General features: G+C 40.9%; 1 protein-coding gene across 2 annotated transcripts in view; it reads right to left on the bottom strand.

The window, feature by feature from the left end:
- Positions 1–20,578, bottom strand: part of TMEM45A (transmembrane protein 45A) — a 108,157-nt gene that overhangs the window by 77,491 nt on the left and 10,088 nt on the right. The window contains exon 1 of one of the 2 annotated variants that reach the window (XM_089910458.1): positions 25–474. The exons of the other annotated variant lie outside the window; for it this stretch is intronic. The gene's annotated coding sequence lies outside the window, so the exon portion shown is untranslated. Of the gene's footprint in view, positions 1–24; positions 475–20,578 lie in introns of those variants that run through there. 2 annotated transcript variants of the gene reach the window in all.

Below are 20,578 nucleotides of genomic sequence, written 5' to 3'. Positions count from 1 at the left end.
CATAGGAGGTTGAACCAGACCTACCTGCTAGTGTTGGAGGGTCTCCTACAGAAGTGGGGGGTGGCTGTGGCTCACTGTGGGGACAAGGACACTGGCAGCAGAAGTTCTGGGAAGTACTCCTTGGTGTGGGCTCTCCCAGAGTCCACCATTAGCTCCACCAAAGAGCCAGCTAGGATCCAGTGTTGGGTTGCCTCAGGCCAAACAAACAACAGGGAGGGAACCCAGCCCCACCTATAAGCAGAGAAGCGGATTAAAGTTTTACTGAGCTCTGCTCTCATAGTAACATCCAGCTCTACCCACCACCAGTCCCTCCCATCAGGAAACGTGCACAAACCTCTTAGATAGCATCATGCACCAGAGGGCAGACAGCAGAAGCAAGAAAAACTACAATCCTGCAGCCTGTGGAACAAAAACGAAATTCAGAGAAAGATAGACAAGATGAAAAGGCAGAGGGCTATGTACCAAATGAAGGAACAAAATAAAACCCCCAAAAGACAACTAAATGAAGTAGTGATAGGCAACCTTCCAGAAAAAGAATTCAGAATAATGATAGTGAAGATGATCCAGGACCTTGGAAAAAGAATGGAGGCAAAGATCGAAAAGATGCAAGAAATGTTTAACAAAGACCTAGAAGAATTAAAGAACGGGGGGGGGGACCTTGAAGATGGTGGAAGAGTAAGACGCGGAGATCGCCTTCCTCCCCACGGATACACCAGAAATACATCTACACGTGGAACAACTCCTACAGAACACCTACTGAAGGCTGGCAGAAGACCTCAGACCTCCCAAAAGGCAAGAAACTCCCCACGTACCTGGGTAGGGCAAAAGAAAAAAAGAAAAAAGAGACAAAAGAATAAGGACGGCACCTGCGCCAGTGGGAGGGAGCTGTGAAGGAGGAAAAGTTTCCACACACTAGGAAGCCCCTCCGCGGGCGGAGACTGCGGGAGGCGGAGGGGGGGGCTTCGGGACCGCGGAGTAGTGCACAGCGACGGGTGCGGAGGGCAAAGCGGGGAGATTCCCGCACAGAGGATCGGTGCCGACCAGCACTCACCAGCCCGAGAGGCTTGTCTGCTCACCCGCCCGGGCGGGCGGGGCTGCGAGCTGAGGCTCGGGTTTCGGTTTTGGACGGAGCGCAGGGAGAGGACTGGGGTTGGCGGCTTGAACATAGCCTGAAGGGGTTAGTGCACCACGACTAGCCGGGAGGGAGTTCGGGGAAAAGCCTGCACCTGCCGAAGAGGCAAGAGACTTTTTCTTCCCTCTTTGTTTCCTGGTGCGCGAGGAGAGGGGTTTAAGAGCGCTGCTTAAAGGAACCCCAGAGACGGGCGCGAGCCGCGGCTAAAAGCGCAAACCCCAGAGACGGGCGCGAGCCGCGGCTAAAAGCGCGGACCCCAGAGACGGGCGGGAGACGCTAAGGCTGCTGCTGCCGCCACCAAGGGGCCTGTGTGCGAGCACAGGTCACTCTCCACACCCCTCTTCCGCGGAGACTGTGCAGCCCGCCACTGCCAGGTTCCCGGGAACCAGGGACAACTTCCCCGGGAGAACGCACGGCGGGCCTCAGGCTGGTGCAACGTCACGCCGGCCTCTGCCGCAACGTCACGCCGCCTCTGACGCCGCAGGCCCGCCCCGCACGCAGTGTCCCTCCTTCCCCCCCTCACCCCCGGCCTGAGTGAGCCAGAGCCCCCGAATCAGCGGCCCCTTTAACCTTGTCCTGTCTGAGCAAAAAACAGACATCCTCCAGCGACCCACACGCAGAGGCAGGGCCAAATCCAAAGCTGAGCTCCTGTGAGCTGTGAGAACAAAGAAGAGAAAGGGAAATCTTTCCCAGCAGCCTCAGAAGCAGCGGATTAAAGCTCCACAATCAACTTGATATACCCTGCATCTGTGGAATACCTGAATAGACAAGGAATGATCCCAAATTGAAGAGGTGGAATTTAGGAGCGAGATCTATGATTTTTTTCCCTTTTCCTCTTTTTGTGAATGTGTACGTGTATGCTTATGTGTGAGATCTTGTCTGTATACTCTTGCTTCCACCATTTGTCCTAGGGCTCTATCCGTCCATGGTTTTTTTAAAAAAATTTTTTTCTCAATAATTAATTGTAATAACTTTATTATACTTTACCTTCGTTCCTTCTTTCTTTCTTTCTTTCTTTCCGTCCTTCCCTCCTTTAGACAACGAATCACCCCAAATTGAGGAGGTGGTCTCTGAGAGCAAGATTTATGATTTTTCCCCCTTTACCTCTTTTTGTGAAGGTGTATGTGTATGCTTCTGTATAAGATTTTCTCTGTATAGCTTTGCTTCCAACATTTGTCCTAAGGTTCTATCCGTCCCTCTTTTTTTTTTTTTTCTAAATATTTTTTAATTCAATAACTATATTATACTTTATTTTATTTTTACTGTATCTTCTTTCTTTCTGTCTTTTTTCCTTCTTTCCCTCCTTCCTTCCTTCCTTCCTTCCTCCCTCCCTCCCTCCTTTCTTTCCTTCTTTGCTTCTTTCTTCCTTCCTTCCTTTCCTCCTTTCCTTCTTTCTTTCCTCATACTTCTACTAATTCTCTCTACTTTTTCTCCCTTTTATTCTGAGCCGTGTGGATGAAAGGCTCTTGGTGCTACAGCCAGGAGTCAGGGCTCTGCCTCTGAGGTAGGAGAGCCAACTTCAGGACACTGGTCAACAAGAGACCTCCCAGCTCCACATAATATTAAATGGTGGAAATCTCCCAGTGACCTCCATCTTAACACCAGCACCCAGCTTCACTCAACGACCAGCAAGCCACAGTGCTAGACAACCTATGCCAAGCAACTAGCAAAACAGGAAAACAACCCCACCCATTAGCAGAGAGGCTGCCTAAAATCATAATAAGGCCACAGACACCCCAAAACACACCACCAGACGTGAACCTGCCCACTAGAGAGACAAGATCCAGCCTCATCCACCACAACACAGGCACTAGTCCCCTCCACCAGGAAGCCTACACAACCCACTGAAACAACCTTAGCCACTGGAGACAGACATCAAAAACAACGGGAACTACGAACGTGCAGCCTGCAAAAAGGAGACCCCAAACACAGTAAGATAAGCAAAATGAGAAGACAGGAAAACACACAGCAGATGAAGGAGCAAGATAAAAATGCACCAGACCTAACAAATGAAGAGGAAATAGGCAGTCTACCTGAAAAAGAATTCAGAATAATGATAGTAAGGATGATCCGAAATCTTGGAAGTAGAATGGACAAAATGCAAGAAACAGTTAACAAGGACCTAGAAGAAATAAAGATGAAACAAGCAATGATGAACAACGCAATAAATGAAATTAAAAGTACTCTAGATGGGATCAATAACAGAATAACTGAGGCAGAAGAACGGATAAGTGACCTGGAAGATAAAATAGTGGAAATAACTACTGCAGAGCAGAATAAAGAAAAAAGAATGAAAAGAACTGAGGACAGTCTCAGAGACCTCTGGGACAACATTAAACGCACCAACATTCGAATTATAGGGGTTCCAGAAGAAGAAGAGAAAAAGAAAGGGACTGAGAAAATATTTGAGGAGATTATAGTTGAAAACTTCCCTAATATGGGAAAGGAAATAGTTAATCAAGTCCAGGAAGCACAGAGAGTCCCATACAGGATAAATACAAGGAGAAATACGCCAAGACACATATTAATCAAACTGTCAAAAATTAAATACAAAGAAAGCATATTAAAAGCAGCAAGGGAAAAACAGCAAATAACACACAAGGGAATCCCCATAAGGTTAACAGCTGATCTCTCAGCAGAAACCCTACAAGCCAGAAGGGAGTGGCAGGACATACTGAAAGTGATGAAGGAGAAAAACCTGCAACCAAGACTACTCTACCCAGCAAGGATCTCATTCAGATTTGATGGAGAAATTAAAACCTTTACAGACAAGCAAAAGCTGAGAGAGTTTAGCACCACCAAACCAGCTTTACAACAAATGCTAAAGGAACTTCTCTAGACAAGGAACACAAGAGAAGGAAAAGACCTATAATAACGAACCCAAAACAATATAGAAAATGGGAATAGGAACATACATATCGATAATTACCTTAAATGTAAATGGACTAAATGCTCCCACCAAAAGACTCAGATCGGCTGAATGGATACAAAAACAAGACCCTTATATATGCTGTCTACAAGAGACCCACTTCAGACCTAGAGACACATACAGACTGAAAATAAGGGGATGGAAAAAGATATTCCATGCAAATGGAAACCAAAAGAAAGCTGGAGTAGCAATTCTCATATCAGACAAAATAGACTTTAAAATAAGGACTATTACAAGAGACAAAGAAGGACACTACATAATGATCAAGGGATCGATCCAAGAAGAAGATATAACAATTGTAAATATTTATGCACCCAACATAGGAGCACCTCAATACATAAGGCAAATACTAACAGCCATAAAAGAAGAGACTGACAGTAACACATTCATAGTAGGGGACTTTAACACCCCACTTTCACCCATGGACAGATCATCCAAAATGAAAATAAATAAGGAAACACAAGCTTTAAATGATACATTAAACAAGATGGACTTAATTGATATTTATAGGACACTCCATCCAAAAACAACAGAATACACATTTTTCTCAAGTGCTCATGGAACATTCTCCAGGATAGATCATATCTTGGGTCACAAATCAAGCCTTGGTAAATTTAAGAAAATTGAAATTGTATCAAGTATCTTTTCTGACCACAACGCCATGAGACTAGATATCAATTACAGGAAAAGATCTGTAAAAAATACAAACACATGGAGGCTAAACAATACACTACTTAATAATGAAGTGATCACTGAAGAAATCAAAGAGGAAATAAAAAAAATACCTAGAAACAAATGACAATGGAGACACAACGACCCAAAACCTATGGGATGCAGCAAAAGCAGTTCTAAGGGGGAAGTTTATAGCAATACAAGCCCACCTTAAGAAGCAGGAAACATCTCGAATAAACAACCTAACCTTGCACCTCAAGCAATTAGAGAAAGAAGAACAAAAAAACCCCAAAGCTAGCAGAAGGAAAGAAATCATAAAAATCAGATCAGAAATAAATGAAAAAGAAATGAAGGAAACGATAGCAAAGATCAATAAAACTAAAAGCTGGTTCTTTGAGAAGATAAACAAAATAGATAAACCACTAGCCAGACTCATCAAGAAAAAAAGGGAGAAGACTCAAATCAATAGAATTAGAAATGAAAAAGGAGAAGTAACAACTGACACTGCAGAAATAAAAAAAATCATGAGAGATTACTACAAGCAACTCTATGCCAATAAAATGGACAATCTGGAAGAAATGGACAAATTCTTAGAAATGCACAACCTGCCAAGACTGAATCAGGAAGAAATAGAAAATATGAACAGACCAATCACAAGCACTGAAATTGAAACTGTGATTAAAAATCTTCCAACAAACAAAAGCCCAGGACCAGATGGCTTCACAGGTGAATTCTATCAAACGTTTAGAGAAGAGCTAACACCTATCCTTCTCAAACTCTTCCAAAATATAGCAGAGGGAGGAACACTCCCAAATTCCTTCTACGAGGCCACCATCACCTTGATACCAAAACCAGACAAGGATGTCACAAAGAAAGAAAACTACAGGCCAATATCACTGATGAACATAGATGCAAAAATCCTCAACAAAATACTAGCAAACAGAATCCAACAGCACATTCAAAGGATCATACACCATGATCAAGTGGGGTTTATTCCAGGAATGCAAGGATTCTTCAATATACGCAAATCTATCAATGTGATAAACCATATTAACAAATTGAAGGAGAAAAACCATATGATAATCTCAATAGATGCAGAGAAAGCTTTCGACAAAATTCAACACCCATTTATGATAAAAACCCTGCAGAAAGTAGGCATAGAGGGAACTTTCCTCAACATAATAAAGGCCATATATGACAAGCCCACAGCCAACATCATCCTCAATGGTGAAAAACTGAAAGCATTTCCACTAAGATCAGGAACAAGACAAGGTTGCCCACTCTCACCACTCTTATTCAACATAGTTTTGGAAGTTTTAGCCACAGCAATCAGAGAAGAAAAGGAAATAAAAGGAATCCAAATCGGAAAAGAAGAAGTAAAGCTGTCACTGTTTGCAGATGACATGATACTATACATAGAGAATCCTAAAGATGCTACCAGAAAACTACTAGAGCTAATCAATGAATTTGGTAAAGTAGCAGGATACAAAGTTAATGCACAGAAATCTCTGGCATTCCTATATACTAATGATGAAAAATCTGAAAGTGAAATCAAGAAAACACTCCCATTTACCATTGCAACAAAAAGAATAAAATATCTAGGAATAAACCTACTTAAGGAGACAAAAGACCTGTATGCAGAAAATTATAAGACACTGATGAAAGAAATTAAAGATGATACAAATAGATGGAGAGATATACCATGTTCTTGGATTGGAAGAATCAACATTGTGAAAATGACTCTACTACCCAAAGCAATCTACAGATTCAATGCAATCCCTATCAAACTACCACTGGCATTTTTCACAGAACTAGAACAAAAAATTTCACAATTTGTATGGAAACACAAAAGACCCCGAATAGCCAAAGCAATCTTGAGAACGAAAAAAGGAGCTGGAGGAATCAGGCTCCCTGACTTCAGACTATACTACAAAGCTACAGTAATCAAGACAGTATGGTACTGGCACAAAAACAGAAATATAGATCAATGGAACAGGATAGAAAGCCCAGCGATAAACCCACGCACATATGGACACCTTATCTTTGATAAAGGTGGCAGGAATGTACAGTGGAGAAAGGACAGCCTCTTCAATAAATGGTGCTGGGAAAACTGGACAGGTACATGTAAAAGTATGAGATTAGATCACTCCCTAACACCATACACAAAAATAAGCTCAAAATGGATTAAAGACCTAAATGTAAGGCCAGAAACTATCAAACTCTTAGAGGAAACCATAGGCAGAACACTCTATGACATAAATCACAGCAAGATCCTTTCTGACCCACCTCCTAGAGTAATGGAAATAAAAACAAAAATAAACAAATGGGACCTAATGAAACTTCAAAGCTTTTGCACAGCAAAGGAAACCATAATCAAGACCAAAAGACAACCCTCAGAATGGAAGAAAATATTTGCAAATGAAGCAACTGACAAAGGATTAATCTCCAAAATTTACAAGCAGCTCATGCAGCTCAATAACAAAAAAACAAACAACCCAATCCAAAAATGGGCAGAAGACCTAAATAGACATTTCTCCAAAGAAGATATACAGAATGCCAACAAACACATGAAAGAATGCTCAACATCATTAATCATTAGAGAAATGCAAATCAAAACTACAATGAGATATCATCTCACACCAGTCAGAATGGCCATCATCAAAAAATCTAGAAACAATAAATGCTGGAGAGGGTGTGGAGAAAAGGGAACACTCTTGCACTGCTGGTGGGAATGTGAATTGGTTCAGCCACTATGGAGAACAGTATGGAGGTTCCTTAAAAAACTACAAATAGAATTACCATATGACCCAGCAATCCCACTACTGGGCATATACCCTGAGAAAACCAAAATTCAAAAAGAGTCATGTACCAAAATGTTCATTGCAGCTCTATTTACAATAGCCCGGAGATGGAAACAACCTAAGCGCCCATCATCGGATGAATGGATAAAGAAGATGTGGCACATATATACAATGGAATATTACTCAGCCTTAAAAAGAAATGAAATTGAGCTATTTGTAATGAGGTGGATAGACCTAGAGTCTGTCATACAGAGTGAAGTAAGTCAGAAAGAAAAAGACAAATACCGTATGCTAACACATATATATGGAATTTAAGGGGAAAAAAAATGTCATGAAGAACCTAGGGGTAAGACAGGAATAAAGACGCAGACCTACTGGAGAACGGACTTGAGGATATGGGGAGGGGGAAGGGTGAGCTTTGACAGGGCGAGAGAGAGTCATGGACATATACACACTAACAAACGTAGTAAGGTAGATAGCTAGGGGGAAGCAGCCGCAAGGCACAGGGATATTAGTTCGGTGCTTTGTGACAGCCTGGAGGGGTGGGATAGGGAGAGTGGGAGGGAGGGAGACGCAAGAGGGAAGACATATGGGAACATATGTATATGTATAACTGATTCACTTTGTTATAAAGCAGAAACTAACACACCATTGTAAAGCAATTATACCCCAATAAAGATGTTTAAAAAAAAAAAAAAAATTAAAGAACAAACACCTAGAAGAATTAAAGAACAAACAAACAGAAATGAACAATACAATAGCTGAAATGAAAAATACACTACAAGAAATCAGTAGCAGAATAACTGAGGCAGAAGAACAGATAAGTGACCTGGAAGACAGAAAGGTGGAATTCACTGCTGTGGAACAGAATAAAGAAAAAAGAATGAAAAGAAATGAAGACAGCCTAAGAGACCTCTGGGACAACATTAAACACAACAACATTTGCATTATAAGGGGCCCAGAGAAGAAGAGAGAGAGAGAAAGGACCTGAGAAAATATTTGAAGAGGTTATAGTCGAAAACTTCCCTAATATGGGAAAGGAAATAGCCACCCAAGTCCAGGAAGCACAGAGAGTCCCAGGCAGGATAAACCCAAGGAGAAACATGCCGAGACACATAGTAATAAAAGTGGCAAAAATTAAAGACAAAGAAAAATTATTGAAAGCAGCAAGGGAAAAATGACAAATAACATACAAGGGAACTCCTATAAGGTTAACAGCTGATTTCTCAGCAGAAAGTCTACAAGACAAAAGCGAGTGGCATGATATAATTAAAGTGATGAAAGGGAAGAACCAACAACAAAGATTACTCTACCTGGCAAGGATATCATTCAGATTCAATGGAGAAATCAAAAGTTTTATAGACCAGCAGAAACTAAGAGAATACAGCACCACCCAACCAGCTCTACAACAAATGCTAAAGGAACTTCTCTAAGTGGGAAACACAAGAGAAGAAAAGGACCTACAAAAACAAACCCAAAACAACTAAGAAAATGGTAATAGGAACATACATATCAATAATTACCTTAAACGTGAATGGATTAAATTCTCCAACCAAAAGACACAGGCCCGCTGAATGGATAAAAAAACAGGACCCATATATATGCTGTCTACAAGAGACCCACTTCCGACCAAGGGACACTACAGACTGAGAATGAGGGGATGGAAAAAGATATTCCATGCAAATGGAAATCAAAAGAAGGCTGGAGTAGCAATATTCACATCAGATAAAATAGACTTTAAAATAAAGAATGTTACAAGAGACAAGGAAGGACACTACATAATGATCAAGGGATCAATCCAAGAAAAAGATATAAGAATTATAAATATATGTGCACCCAACATAGGAGCACCTCAATACATAAGGCAACTGCTAACAGCTATAAAAGAAGAAATCAACAGTAACACAAAAATAGTGGGGGACTTTAACACCGCACTTACACCAATGGACAAATCGTCCAAACAGAAAATTAATAAGGAAACACAAACTTTAAAGAACACAGTAGACCAGATAGATTTAATTGATATTTATAGGACATTCCATCCAAAAACAGCATATTACTGTTTTCTTCTCAAGTGTACATGGAACATTCTTCTCAAGTGTACATGTAACATTCTCCAGGATACATCACATCTTGGGTCACAAATCAAGCCTCAGTAAATTTAAGATAATTGAAATCATATCAAGCATCTTTTCTGACCACAACGCTATGAGATTAGAAATCAATTACAGGGGGAAAAACATAAAATACACAAACACATGGAGGCTAAACAATACTTTACTAAATAACCAAGAGATCACTGCTGAAATCAAAGAAGAAATCAAAAAATACCTAGAGACAAATTACAATGAAAACACGATGATCCAAAACCTACGGGATGCAGCAAAAGCAGTTCTAAGAGGGAAGTTTATATCAATACAAGCCTACCTCAAGAAACAAGAAAAATCTCTATTAAACAATCTAACTTACACCTAAAGCAACTAGAGAAAGAAGAACAAACAAAACCCAAAGTTAGTAGAAGGAAAGAAATCATGAAGATCAGAGCAGAAATAAATGAAATAGAAACAAAGAAAACAATAGAAAAGATCAATAAAACTAAAAGCTGGTTCTTTGAGAAGATAACCAAAATTGATAAACCATTAGCCAGGCTCATAAAGAAAAAGAGGGAGAGGGCTCAAATCAATAAAATTAGAAATGAAATGAGAAGTTACAACAGACACCGCTGAAATACAAAGCATCCTAAGAGGTTACTACAAGCAACTCTATGCCAATAAAATGGACAACCTGGAAGAAATGGACAAATTCTTAGAAAAGTATAACCTTCCAAGAATGAACCAGAAAGAAATAGAAAATATGAACAGACCAATCACAAGTAATTAAATTGAAACTGTGATTAAAAATCTTCCAACAAACAAAAGTCTAGGACCACATGGCTTCATGGGTGAATTCTCAAACAGTTAGAGAAGAGCTAACACCTATCCTTCTCAAACTCTTCCAAAAAATTGCAGAGGAAGGAACACTCCCAAACTCATTCTATGAGGTCACCATCACCCTGATACCAAAACCAGACAAAGATACTACACAAAAAGAAAATGACAGACCAATATCCCTGATGAATATAGATGCAAAAATCCTCAACAAAATACTAGCAAACAGAATCCAACAGCACATTAAAAGGATCATACATCATGATCAATTGGGGTTATCCCAGGGAGGCAAGGATTCTTCAGTATATACAAATCAATCAATGTGATATACCATATTAACAAATTGAACAATAAAATCCATATGATCATCTCAATAGATGCAGAAAAAGCTTTTGACAAAATTCAATACCCATTTATGACAAAAACGCTCCAGAAAGTGAGCATAGAGGGAACCTATCTCAACATAATAAAGGCCATATATGACAAACCCACAGCAAATATCATTCTCAATGGTGAGAAACTGAAGCCATTTCCTCTAAGATCATGAACAAGAAAAGGATGTCAACTCTCACCACTATTATTCAACATAGTTTTGTAAGTCCTAGCCACGGCACTCAGAGAAGAAAAAGAAATAAAAGGAATTCAAATTGGAAAAGAAGTAAAACTGTCACTGTTTGCAGATGACGTGATACTATACTTAGAGAATCCTAAAGATGCCACCAGAAAACTACAAGAGCTAATCAATGAATTTGGTAAAGTAGCAGGATAGAAAATTAATGCACAGAACTCTCTTGCATTATCATACACTAATGATGAAAAATCTGAAAGAAATTAAGGAAACACTCCCATTTACCATTGCAACAAAAAGAATAAAATACTAGGGAGACAAAAGACATGTATGCAGAAAACTATAACATACTGATGAAAGAAATTAAAGATGATACAAATAGATGGAGAGATATACCACGTTCTTGGATTGGAAGAATCAATATTGTGAAAATGACTATACTACCCAAAGAAATCTACAGATTCAATGCAATCCCCATCAAATCACCAATGGCATTTTTTACAGAAGTAGAACAAAAACTCTTAAAATTTGTATGGAGACACAAAAGACCTTGAATAGCCAAAGCAGTCTTGAGGGAAAGAAACGGAGCTGGGGGAATCAGACTCCCTGACTTCAGACTGTACTACAAAACTACAGTAATCAAGACAATATGGTACTGGCACAAAAACAGAAATATAGATCAATGGAACAGGATAGAAAGCCTAGAGATAAACCCACACACCTATGGTCAACTGATCTATGACAAAGGAGGCAAAGATATATAATGGAGAAAAGACAGTCTCTTCAATAAGTTGTGCTGGGAAAACTGGACAGCTACATGTAGAAGAATGAAATTAGAACACTTCCTAACACCATACACAAAAATAAACTCAAAATGGATTAGAGACCTAAATGTAAGACTGGACACTATAAAACTCTTAGAGGAAAACATAGGAAGAACACTCTTTGACATAAATCACAGCAAGATCTTTTTTGATCCACCTCCTAGAGTAACGGAAAAACAAAAATAAACAAATGGGATCTAATGTAACTTAAAAGGTTTTGCACAGCAAAGGAAAATACAAACAAGACGAAAAGACAACCTTCAGAATGGGGCAGGGGGAGAAAATATTTGCAAATGAATCAACAGACAAAGGATTAATTTCCAAAATATATAAACAGCTCATGCAGCTCAATATAAAAAAACAAACAACCCAATCAAAAAATGGGTAGAAGACCTAAATAGACATTTCTCCAAAGAAGACATGCAGATGGACAAGAAGCACATGAAAAGCTGCTCAACATCACTAATTATTAGAGAAATGCAAATCAAAACTACAATGAGGTATCACCTCATACGAGTCAGAATGGGCATCATCAGAAAATCTACAAACAATAAATTCTGGAGAGGGTGTGGAGAAAAGGGAACCCTCTTGCACTGTTTGTGGGAATGTAAATTGATACAGCCACTATGGAGAACAGTATGGAGGTTCCTTAAAAACTAAGAATAGAATTACCATATGCCCCAGCAATTCCACTACTGGGCATATACTCAGAGAAAACCATAATTCAAAAAGACGCATGCACCCCAATGTTCATTTCAGCCAGGTCATGGAAGCAACCTAAATGCCCATCGACAGACGAATGGATAAAGAAGACGTGGTACATATATACGATGGAATATTACTCAGCCGTAAAGAGGAACGAAATTGGGTCATTTGTAGAGACGTGGATGGATCTAGAGACTGTCATACAGAGTGAAGTAAGTCAGAAAGAGAAATACAAATATCGAATATTAACGCATATGTGTGGAACCTAGAAAAATGGTACAGATGAACCAGTTTGCAGGGCAGAAATAGAGACACAGATGTAGAGAACAAACGTATGGACACCAAGGGGGGAAAGTGGCAGGGGGAGGGGTGGTGGTGGGATGAATTGGGAGATTGGGATTGACATATATACACTAATACGTATAAAATGGATAACTAATAAGAACCTGCTGTATAAAAAATTAAATTAAATAAAATTCAAAAAAGTAAAACTGGGCCCCGTGCAATTATACAAGGCACAACGATGAAGCTGACCCTGAGATAAAGAATTTGTCTTCTGGTTGTTGAGAGACCTGTAGGGAAGCTACAGTGGAATTAGATGCTCTTGGACATCATTCATCCTGGGCAGAATGCCCTGGGAAGCTCTATGACTCTATGAAGGGTCACTTTATTCTAGTATCACTTGGAGAGAAGAGTAATTCCTGCCATCTGATAAAGTCCTGAACTGGACTTCCACAAACGTGTCTGTTCCCCTGGGAGATTAAAAAGCTTTCTGCCCCTGAGACTAAATAGACATTTCTCCAAAGAAGACATTCAGATGGCCAATAGGCACAAGAAAAGATGCTCAACATCACTAATTATTAGAGAAATGCAAATCAAAACTACAATGAAGTACCACCTCATACTGGTCAGAATGGCCATCATTAAAAAGTCTACAAATAACTAATGCTGGAGAGGATATGAAGAAAAGGGAACCCTCCTACATTGTTGATGGGAATGTAAATTGGTGCAGCCACTATGGAGAATGGTATGAAGCTTCCGTAAAAAACTAAAAACAGAGTTACCACGTGATCCTGCAATCCAATCCTGAGCATATATCTGGAAAAACCTATAGTTCAACAGGATACATGTACTCCAATGTTCATAGCAGCACTATTTACAATAGCTAAGTCACAGCCTAAATGTCCATCAACAGACGAATGGATAAAGAAGATGTGGTATATATACACAATGGACTATAACTCAGCCATAAAAAAGAATGAAATAATGCCATTTGCCACAACATGGGTGGACCTAGAAATTATCATACTAAAAGAAATGTCAGAAAAAGAAAGATAAGTACCATATGATATTACTTATATGTGGAATCTAAAATATGACACAAACGAACTTATTTACAAAACAGAAACAGACTCACAGACATAGAAAACAAACTTATGGTTACCAAAGGGGAAAGGGAGAGGAGGGATAAATTAGGAATTGGGGATTAGCAGATACCAACTACAAACTACTATATATAAAATAGATAAACAGCAAGGTCCTACTGTATAGGTATATAGAGATAGAGATATACCTGTATAGGTGTGTGTGTGTGTATATATATATATATATATATATATATATAAATAACTGAATCACTTTGCTGTACACCAGAAACTAACACAACATTGTAAATCAACTTTACTTCAATTAAAAAAAAAAAAGCTTTCTGCCCCTGTAATTGGTACTTATTTAAGATTGACTGGGCCCCAGTTAACCTAACCAACTGGATTCATCTGGAAAAATTGATCTTGCAGGGGTGGACCCAGTAAGAAATCTGAGTGCTTGGTGGCAGAAGATTTTCTGTAATTTTGGTTAAAGAAGAGATCTCTCTACCCTAACAAGTTGGAAGAGAATTCTTTGGTCATCAGCTTGGAAATGGTTGGATTTTATAAGAACTAGTTACAAAAAATATGACTCAACCATATGACTAAGGGCAGTAAATTAGTCTTCAAGCAGATTTCCAACAAAGGTTTTTAGGAGATTGGTTCAGTTGCTTCTTTTTTCTCTTTCTGCTTCTTAACTGGCCTTCCCTCTTCATGTTGTTCAGGCCCTCAGTGGAATAATAATCAGGTCCTTCCCTTTCCATCTACCACCACCACCACACCCAATCAAAATCCACTCATCCTGTGAACCAAATGGCCCCTCTAATAAATTAATTTTAGAAATGTGGTTACTGATGAGATGGACTAGAGGTGGAAGTGAGCCCAAAGGAAGGCCAGTGGAGAAGCTCATTTAAACCAGAGTCTTTCTGCCAAGGATGCCACTGCTTTCTCCAATCACTAGTCTAATGGTCCTTTCTATAAGAGTAAGATGCTCAGTGATGTAAGCTAACTTGCTTATCATTTCTCCAATGACTTAGAACACCAGGAAAAAATAATCATTCACCTTTATTATTGCTTTTTTATTCAACATAGACTCAGAATTGTCCCTGATGGATTGCTTCTCAAATCATACCCACAGGAAAAAGACAAAAAGATGGACTTTGGTTTGGAGATGGTGAAGGAGAAGATACTTCTCAATATCATTTGTTAACTAAAACATGGAAAAGTAAAGTGATGAAGTGCCAAACAAAGAAGGAGAGATGATACTCCCGCAGCTTTTCATGAAATTTTACTTTCTCAGGCCTAAGTTCCCTCATTAACAATACTCCATCCCCAAGTCTGGCCATGTGCTTCATGATTCAGCACCATCAGTGACTGATACTGCACCAAAAGGAAAATCCAGAGGCTTCACTGTGCTCAGTTTAAGAGTCAACACTGTTTACCATAAAACGTAGGACCACTGTACTGTCTGAGTATAGGTGTGGGTGTGTTTTCAGGACAGCCCAAACCTTTTGTTTTCACAAGAACTGGTTTCATGCCAGTGTCAGGATACTTCAAAATCCAAACATCCCCTCAGTTGACCTTTCTCCATTTCTAACTTTTTAAAAACTCCTTTCAAGACAGGAAAAGAATGGGTTGTCTTCATTTCATAAAATAATCTTGAAGAAGGACCTCTAGAGTGGCATGTAAATTAGATTTCCAATCCAAAAAATAAGATCCACAGAAAAGAGGAGGGAAAATATCCCACCATAGCCTCTTCTGAATCCTGTGCAATTTCTGGGAAAATTAGGTTCAGGAGAAAGTTGCCGACAGAAGGGCCATCGTGGGTTTGGGGGGAAGAGGAATGAGAGTAGAGGGCAGAGACAAAAGTGGGGAGATGGAAGCAGGACTGAGACTGAAGCAAAGTCAAAGGCTCCTGCCCCCTTCAAGGGTTTCCCATTGTCAAGCTGATTCTCTTCTCATGGAAAAATAAACTTCCATCTGAGAACCAATCAGAATGTAACTGCTTTTCAGGGCTCAGTTGTTTCATCCACTCATTCCACCCTCTCTTACTCATTAGCACACAAGCAGAAATAATTAAAAATAATGCCAAAACAAAACCAGCACCGCCTACCACAATTAACAATCGTTAAATTATACCTAGCTTTTCTGTGCATTTCTCACCAGAAACCATAACCTTTGTCCTTGATTGCATCTTCCTGGTGGGCTGAAAGTCCCAGATACATGCAGGAATACAGAATGTGGTCCTAAGCTCATCAGGTAAAGGCAGAAAGCCTCAACCATACTCTTTTTTTTTTTTTTTTTTAAGATTTATTTACTTTACTTTTTTTTTGGCTGCATCAGGTCTTAGTTGCGGCATGTGGGATCTTCATTGAGGCATGCAGGATCTTTCGTTGTGGCGCGCGGGCTTCTCTCTAGTTGTGGTAGCAGGTTTTGTCCTCTCTAGCTGTGGTGCACAGGCTCCAGGGTGGGTGGGCTCTGTAGTTGTGGCACTCGGGTTCCAGAGCTCATGGGCTCTGTAGTCTGCAGTACGCAGGCTCAGCAGTTGTGGGGCACAGGCTTAGCTGCCCCGGGGCATGTGGGATCTTAGTTCCCTGACCAGAGATCGAACCTGCATCCCCTGCATTGTAAGGCGGATTCTTTACCACTGGACCACCAGGGAAGTCCCATCACCCATGCTCTCTTAATGTCTTTCATACCTATCTCTCTCACTGGAAAACACCAGAGAGGAACAGAACCTCCTCCAATCAATGCTGATTTGAAGGAAATGAAAGTGATAAACTTACTCCATCTAGCACTGCTGCTGCTGTTGTTATTATTTTCATTATTGAATACTGCAAGTGAATCGTTTCTGCCACAAGAACCATCATAGTGACTATGAGAATACTGACCAGTATGCATCCCTGCACCCCAGCTGCAGTAACCCAATCCATAGTACAGTCGACATTAGGAATAAATGTAAAGTTTTTGAAGACCTCTGATCAAAAGCCTCTTTTCTAGGCGAAAACGTGACTTTTAAGACCCCTGCTTTAAAAGACAAACTGTGGGGCTTCCCTGGTGGCGCAGTGGTTGAGAATCTGCCTGCCAATGCGGGGGACACGGGTTCGAGCCCTGGTCTGGGAGGATCCCACATGCCGCGGAGTGGCTGGGCCCGTGAGCCACAACTGCTGAGCCTGTGCATCTGGAGCCTGTGCTCCACAACGGGAGAGGCCGCGACAGTGAGAGGCCCGCGTAAAAAATATATAAATAAATAAAAATTTTAAAAGACAAACTGACTTGAGACTTCCCCGGCGGTCCAGTGGTTGGGACTTCACCTTCCAATGCAGGGGGTGTGGGTTCAATCCTTGGTCGGGGAGCTAAGGTCCCACATGCCTTGCGGCCAAAAAACCCAAACAAAAAACAGAAGCAATACGGTAACAAATTCAATAAAGACTTTAAAAATGGTCCATGTCAAAAAAAATCTAAAAAAGACAAACTGACTTCCAATTTTTTCAAAGACTGACCATTTAGTCCCAATCCTTCAAAGAAAGTAACATTTCCATCAAATGAGAGTAATGGTATCTTGTTGTCATCTTCAAGTAGGAGCTTTCCTACAAATTGATCTGAGATACAACATTTTAAGAAACATATACTTTTCCAGCATCCAAGAGGTTTATAAGTTGTATGAAGAAAAGCCATATATCAGCACCAGCAGAATGGGAGAGGATTGCAAGGTGCTTAGCACCAGCCAAACTGAAGAAAACTTGTTTTTTCAAGCAGCAAAGCATCTAAGAAGAGATATCCAGAAGATATGGTGTCAGGCTGAACTTCAGGGCAGTGATGAATCAGAGAAACACACCTGGTGACCAAATTTAAAACTATCTAATTCTCAGAGGAGAATAGACAGCCCAGGCTCAAAGCTTGGAGCTCAGTTATGGACCCCCAGAGCATTAAGCTCATGCATGACCCCAGAGTAACCTCTCTGACCCAACCTCAAACTGCTGGTGAGAAGTAGAGGTCTGAATCTTCAGCCTTGCTCACAGTCCTAACATGACATTGGTGACTTCAATCCCTGTACACTCCTGTTGAATTTCAAAGGCTTCTGGTTCTAGACCCTGGCTTAACCCACCCCTTAGACCTGTCAGCAGATCTTGGCCTCCCTGGTTTGGCCCTTACTGCTCTCTAAGGCATTTGATTCCGAGTCATCCATTGGCCTCAGAGAATTAGCCCCACCTCACCCTCCATTCATTGTCCCCTACTCCCAGCTCCAACCCTTGGGATGGATACATGATGCACTTGGCTGAGTTTACCTTACCATAATCCAATGCAGAAGCTGGAGTTATCAAACACAGGAAAAGTATTTCAAAAAAACAATAATAGACATCAAAGAGGAACTGCTATCTCAGAAGCCAAGGTAAATATCAACACAGACCATGGTTTGGCAGACTCTGGCTTGTTATGTACAAAATGTTACTCTGAAGGCCTCAACTATTTGACTTTTTAATGGTACAAAAATGTGTATGGAAATACACCTCCAGGACAGTCAAGGACAGTGTATTTCCATTTTAAACACAACTGCTTTACTTTTTTTTTTTTTTTTTTTTGTGGTACGCGGGCCTCTCACTGTTGTGGTCTCTCCTGTTGCGGAGCACAGGCTCCGGACACACAGGCCCAGCAGCCATGGCTCACGGGCCGAGGCGCTCCGCGGCATGTGGGATCTTCCCGAACCGGGGCACGAAACTGCGTCCCCTGCATCGGCAGGCGGACTCTCAACCACTGCGCCACCAGGGAACCCCGGGTATTGCTTTTTTATGATTTGTTAGGCACGCCTGGAGCAGTGCTCAGTGTAGGGTTAATTATTCCCCATTACTGAGGCCAGATCTTCCTGAATGTTCTGCCCAATACTTCGTGAACTATGAGTTTTCCAGTCTGGTTGGAGGGAATAAGCAATATTCCCAGACTTCTGTGAGTGCAGGGCACTGCTCTCCACCCCCTCCCCGTCCCCTCCCCCATCTTTGCACCCCTTCCCCCTTCCCCCTTCCCTCCAGCCTCCTGTAGTTGCCTCACTTGCTCTGATGAATCCTTGAGGGGCCTTTCTGCAGACCTCCAGTGCCCTCTCTCTGTGCAGCTCTCTTGGTTCTAGAGCTCTGTCATGAGAACTCCAGCCACCTTGGTTTCCCTGGGCTCTTAGCATCACCTCCTCACCTCAGGAAGTAGGAGTTCCACCTGCGGCTCAGCCTGGAACCTCTATCTGGCAGCCAGCTGGAGCAGTCCAAGCACTCACCACTTTTTTTTTTTTAAACATCTTTATTGGCGTATAATTGCTTTACAATGGTGTGTTAGTTTCTGCTGTATAACAAAGTGAATCAGCTATACATATACACATGTCCCCATATCTCTTCCCTCTTGTGTCTCCCTCCCTCCCACCCTCCCTTATCCCGCCCCTCTAAGTGGTCACAAAGCACTGAGCTGATCTCCCTGTGCTATGTGGCTGCTTTCCACTAGCTATCGGTTCATTCTCAAGCCCTCACCTCTTTTGTTTGTGATTTCTTGGGGATCGTTGCCTTCCCACTGCCTGATGGCCAGCGTTTCAAAAACCGTATATTGTTTCATATATTTTATCTGATATTATTTCAGGTTATTTCAGGCAAAAGAATAAATCTGGCCCTGTTACTCTATCTTGGGCAAAAACAGAACTTCTTTAAAATTCAGTCAACTTAGCACTAAATACCAGTATTACACAGAAAAGATACTATCAATACTTTAACCCGTGTTTTTCAAAATAAGGTCCTTGAGCCACCTGCCTGAGAATCTCCCAGGATGCTTGATAAAATGAACATTCCTACTTCACATCCCCAGATCTACTGAATATAAATTTCTTGCCGCTAAAATTTGACAGTTGTTTTCATTACCATGACAATTCATTAACAAAAGACAATAAAATTCCTCTTCTGAAAGTTGGGAAATCATTAGAATTGGCAATGGGTTAAAAAGGCAAGGAGAATATTGGGAGTTCAGCTTGAAATGATGTTCACAACAGCTGTTATAGCTTTCAGCTACAAAAGCATGCTCTGTATAAACCATGACTCTCCATGGCTACATGAGCAATTTTGGAGCTGCTTCCTACTCATTCATTGAAACAGTAGTGCTCCATTTGGAGACTGGAAAGCAATGGTGAGATGGGGAGAGAATCTTGACTGCCTCCACACAGAGGGCCTCTGGATGGCCAGTGTTCAGGGCCAAAGTCAAACCAACCAAGAAACTGTTTTGCCAGGATGTGTGCTTCCCCTCAGCTCACTGAATAAAGTCATGCTCCCCACCAATGAATTTTCATCAACAGTAACAACAATCACACTATCAATCTTTTATTCTCCAATCTCAAGAGCAATTGGAATGACCCCTGTACCATCCTGACCCATATCAGTCCCATTTTCTGAGGAAGGAAACAAACAGCCTAACACGCTCATATAAGGTGTGAACAGAATATGGATATCATGAGGCTGAGTCTATCAGAGGAGCAGTAGGTTACATTACTCGAGCAGAGTTCCTCACAAATCTTCTCTGGGACTTGGTATTGGCCATCTCACTCATTTTGAAGCTAGTGGCAAAGTTCTCGCTCCTGGAGGAAGTGAGGGAAGCACGAGTGCAAGCTTGAGCTTGTAGACGAAAGAACAAAA

This window comes from Delphinapterus leucas, chromosome 4, assembly GCF_059928025.1.
Source record: "Delphinapterus leucas isolate spDelLeu-1000000601 "Yukka" chromosome 4, BTC_Dleu_Yukka2, whole genome shotgun sequence".
NCBI lineage: Eukaryota > Metazoa > Chordata > Mammalia > Artiodactyla > Monodontidae > Delphinapterus > Delphinapterus leucas.
This window is presented reverse-complemented; position numbering and strand designations above follow the sequence as displayed.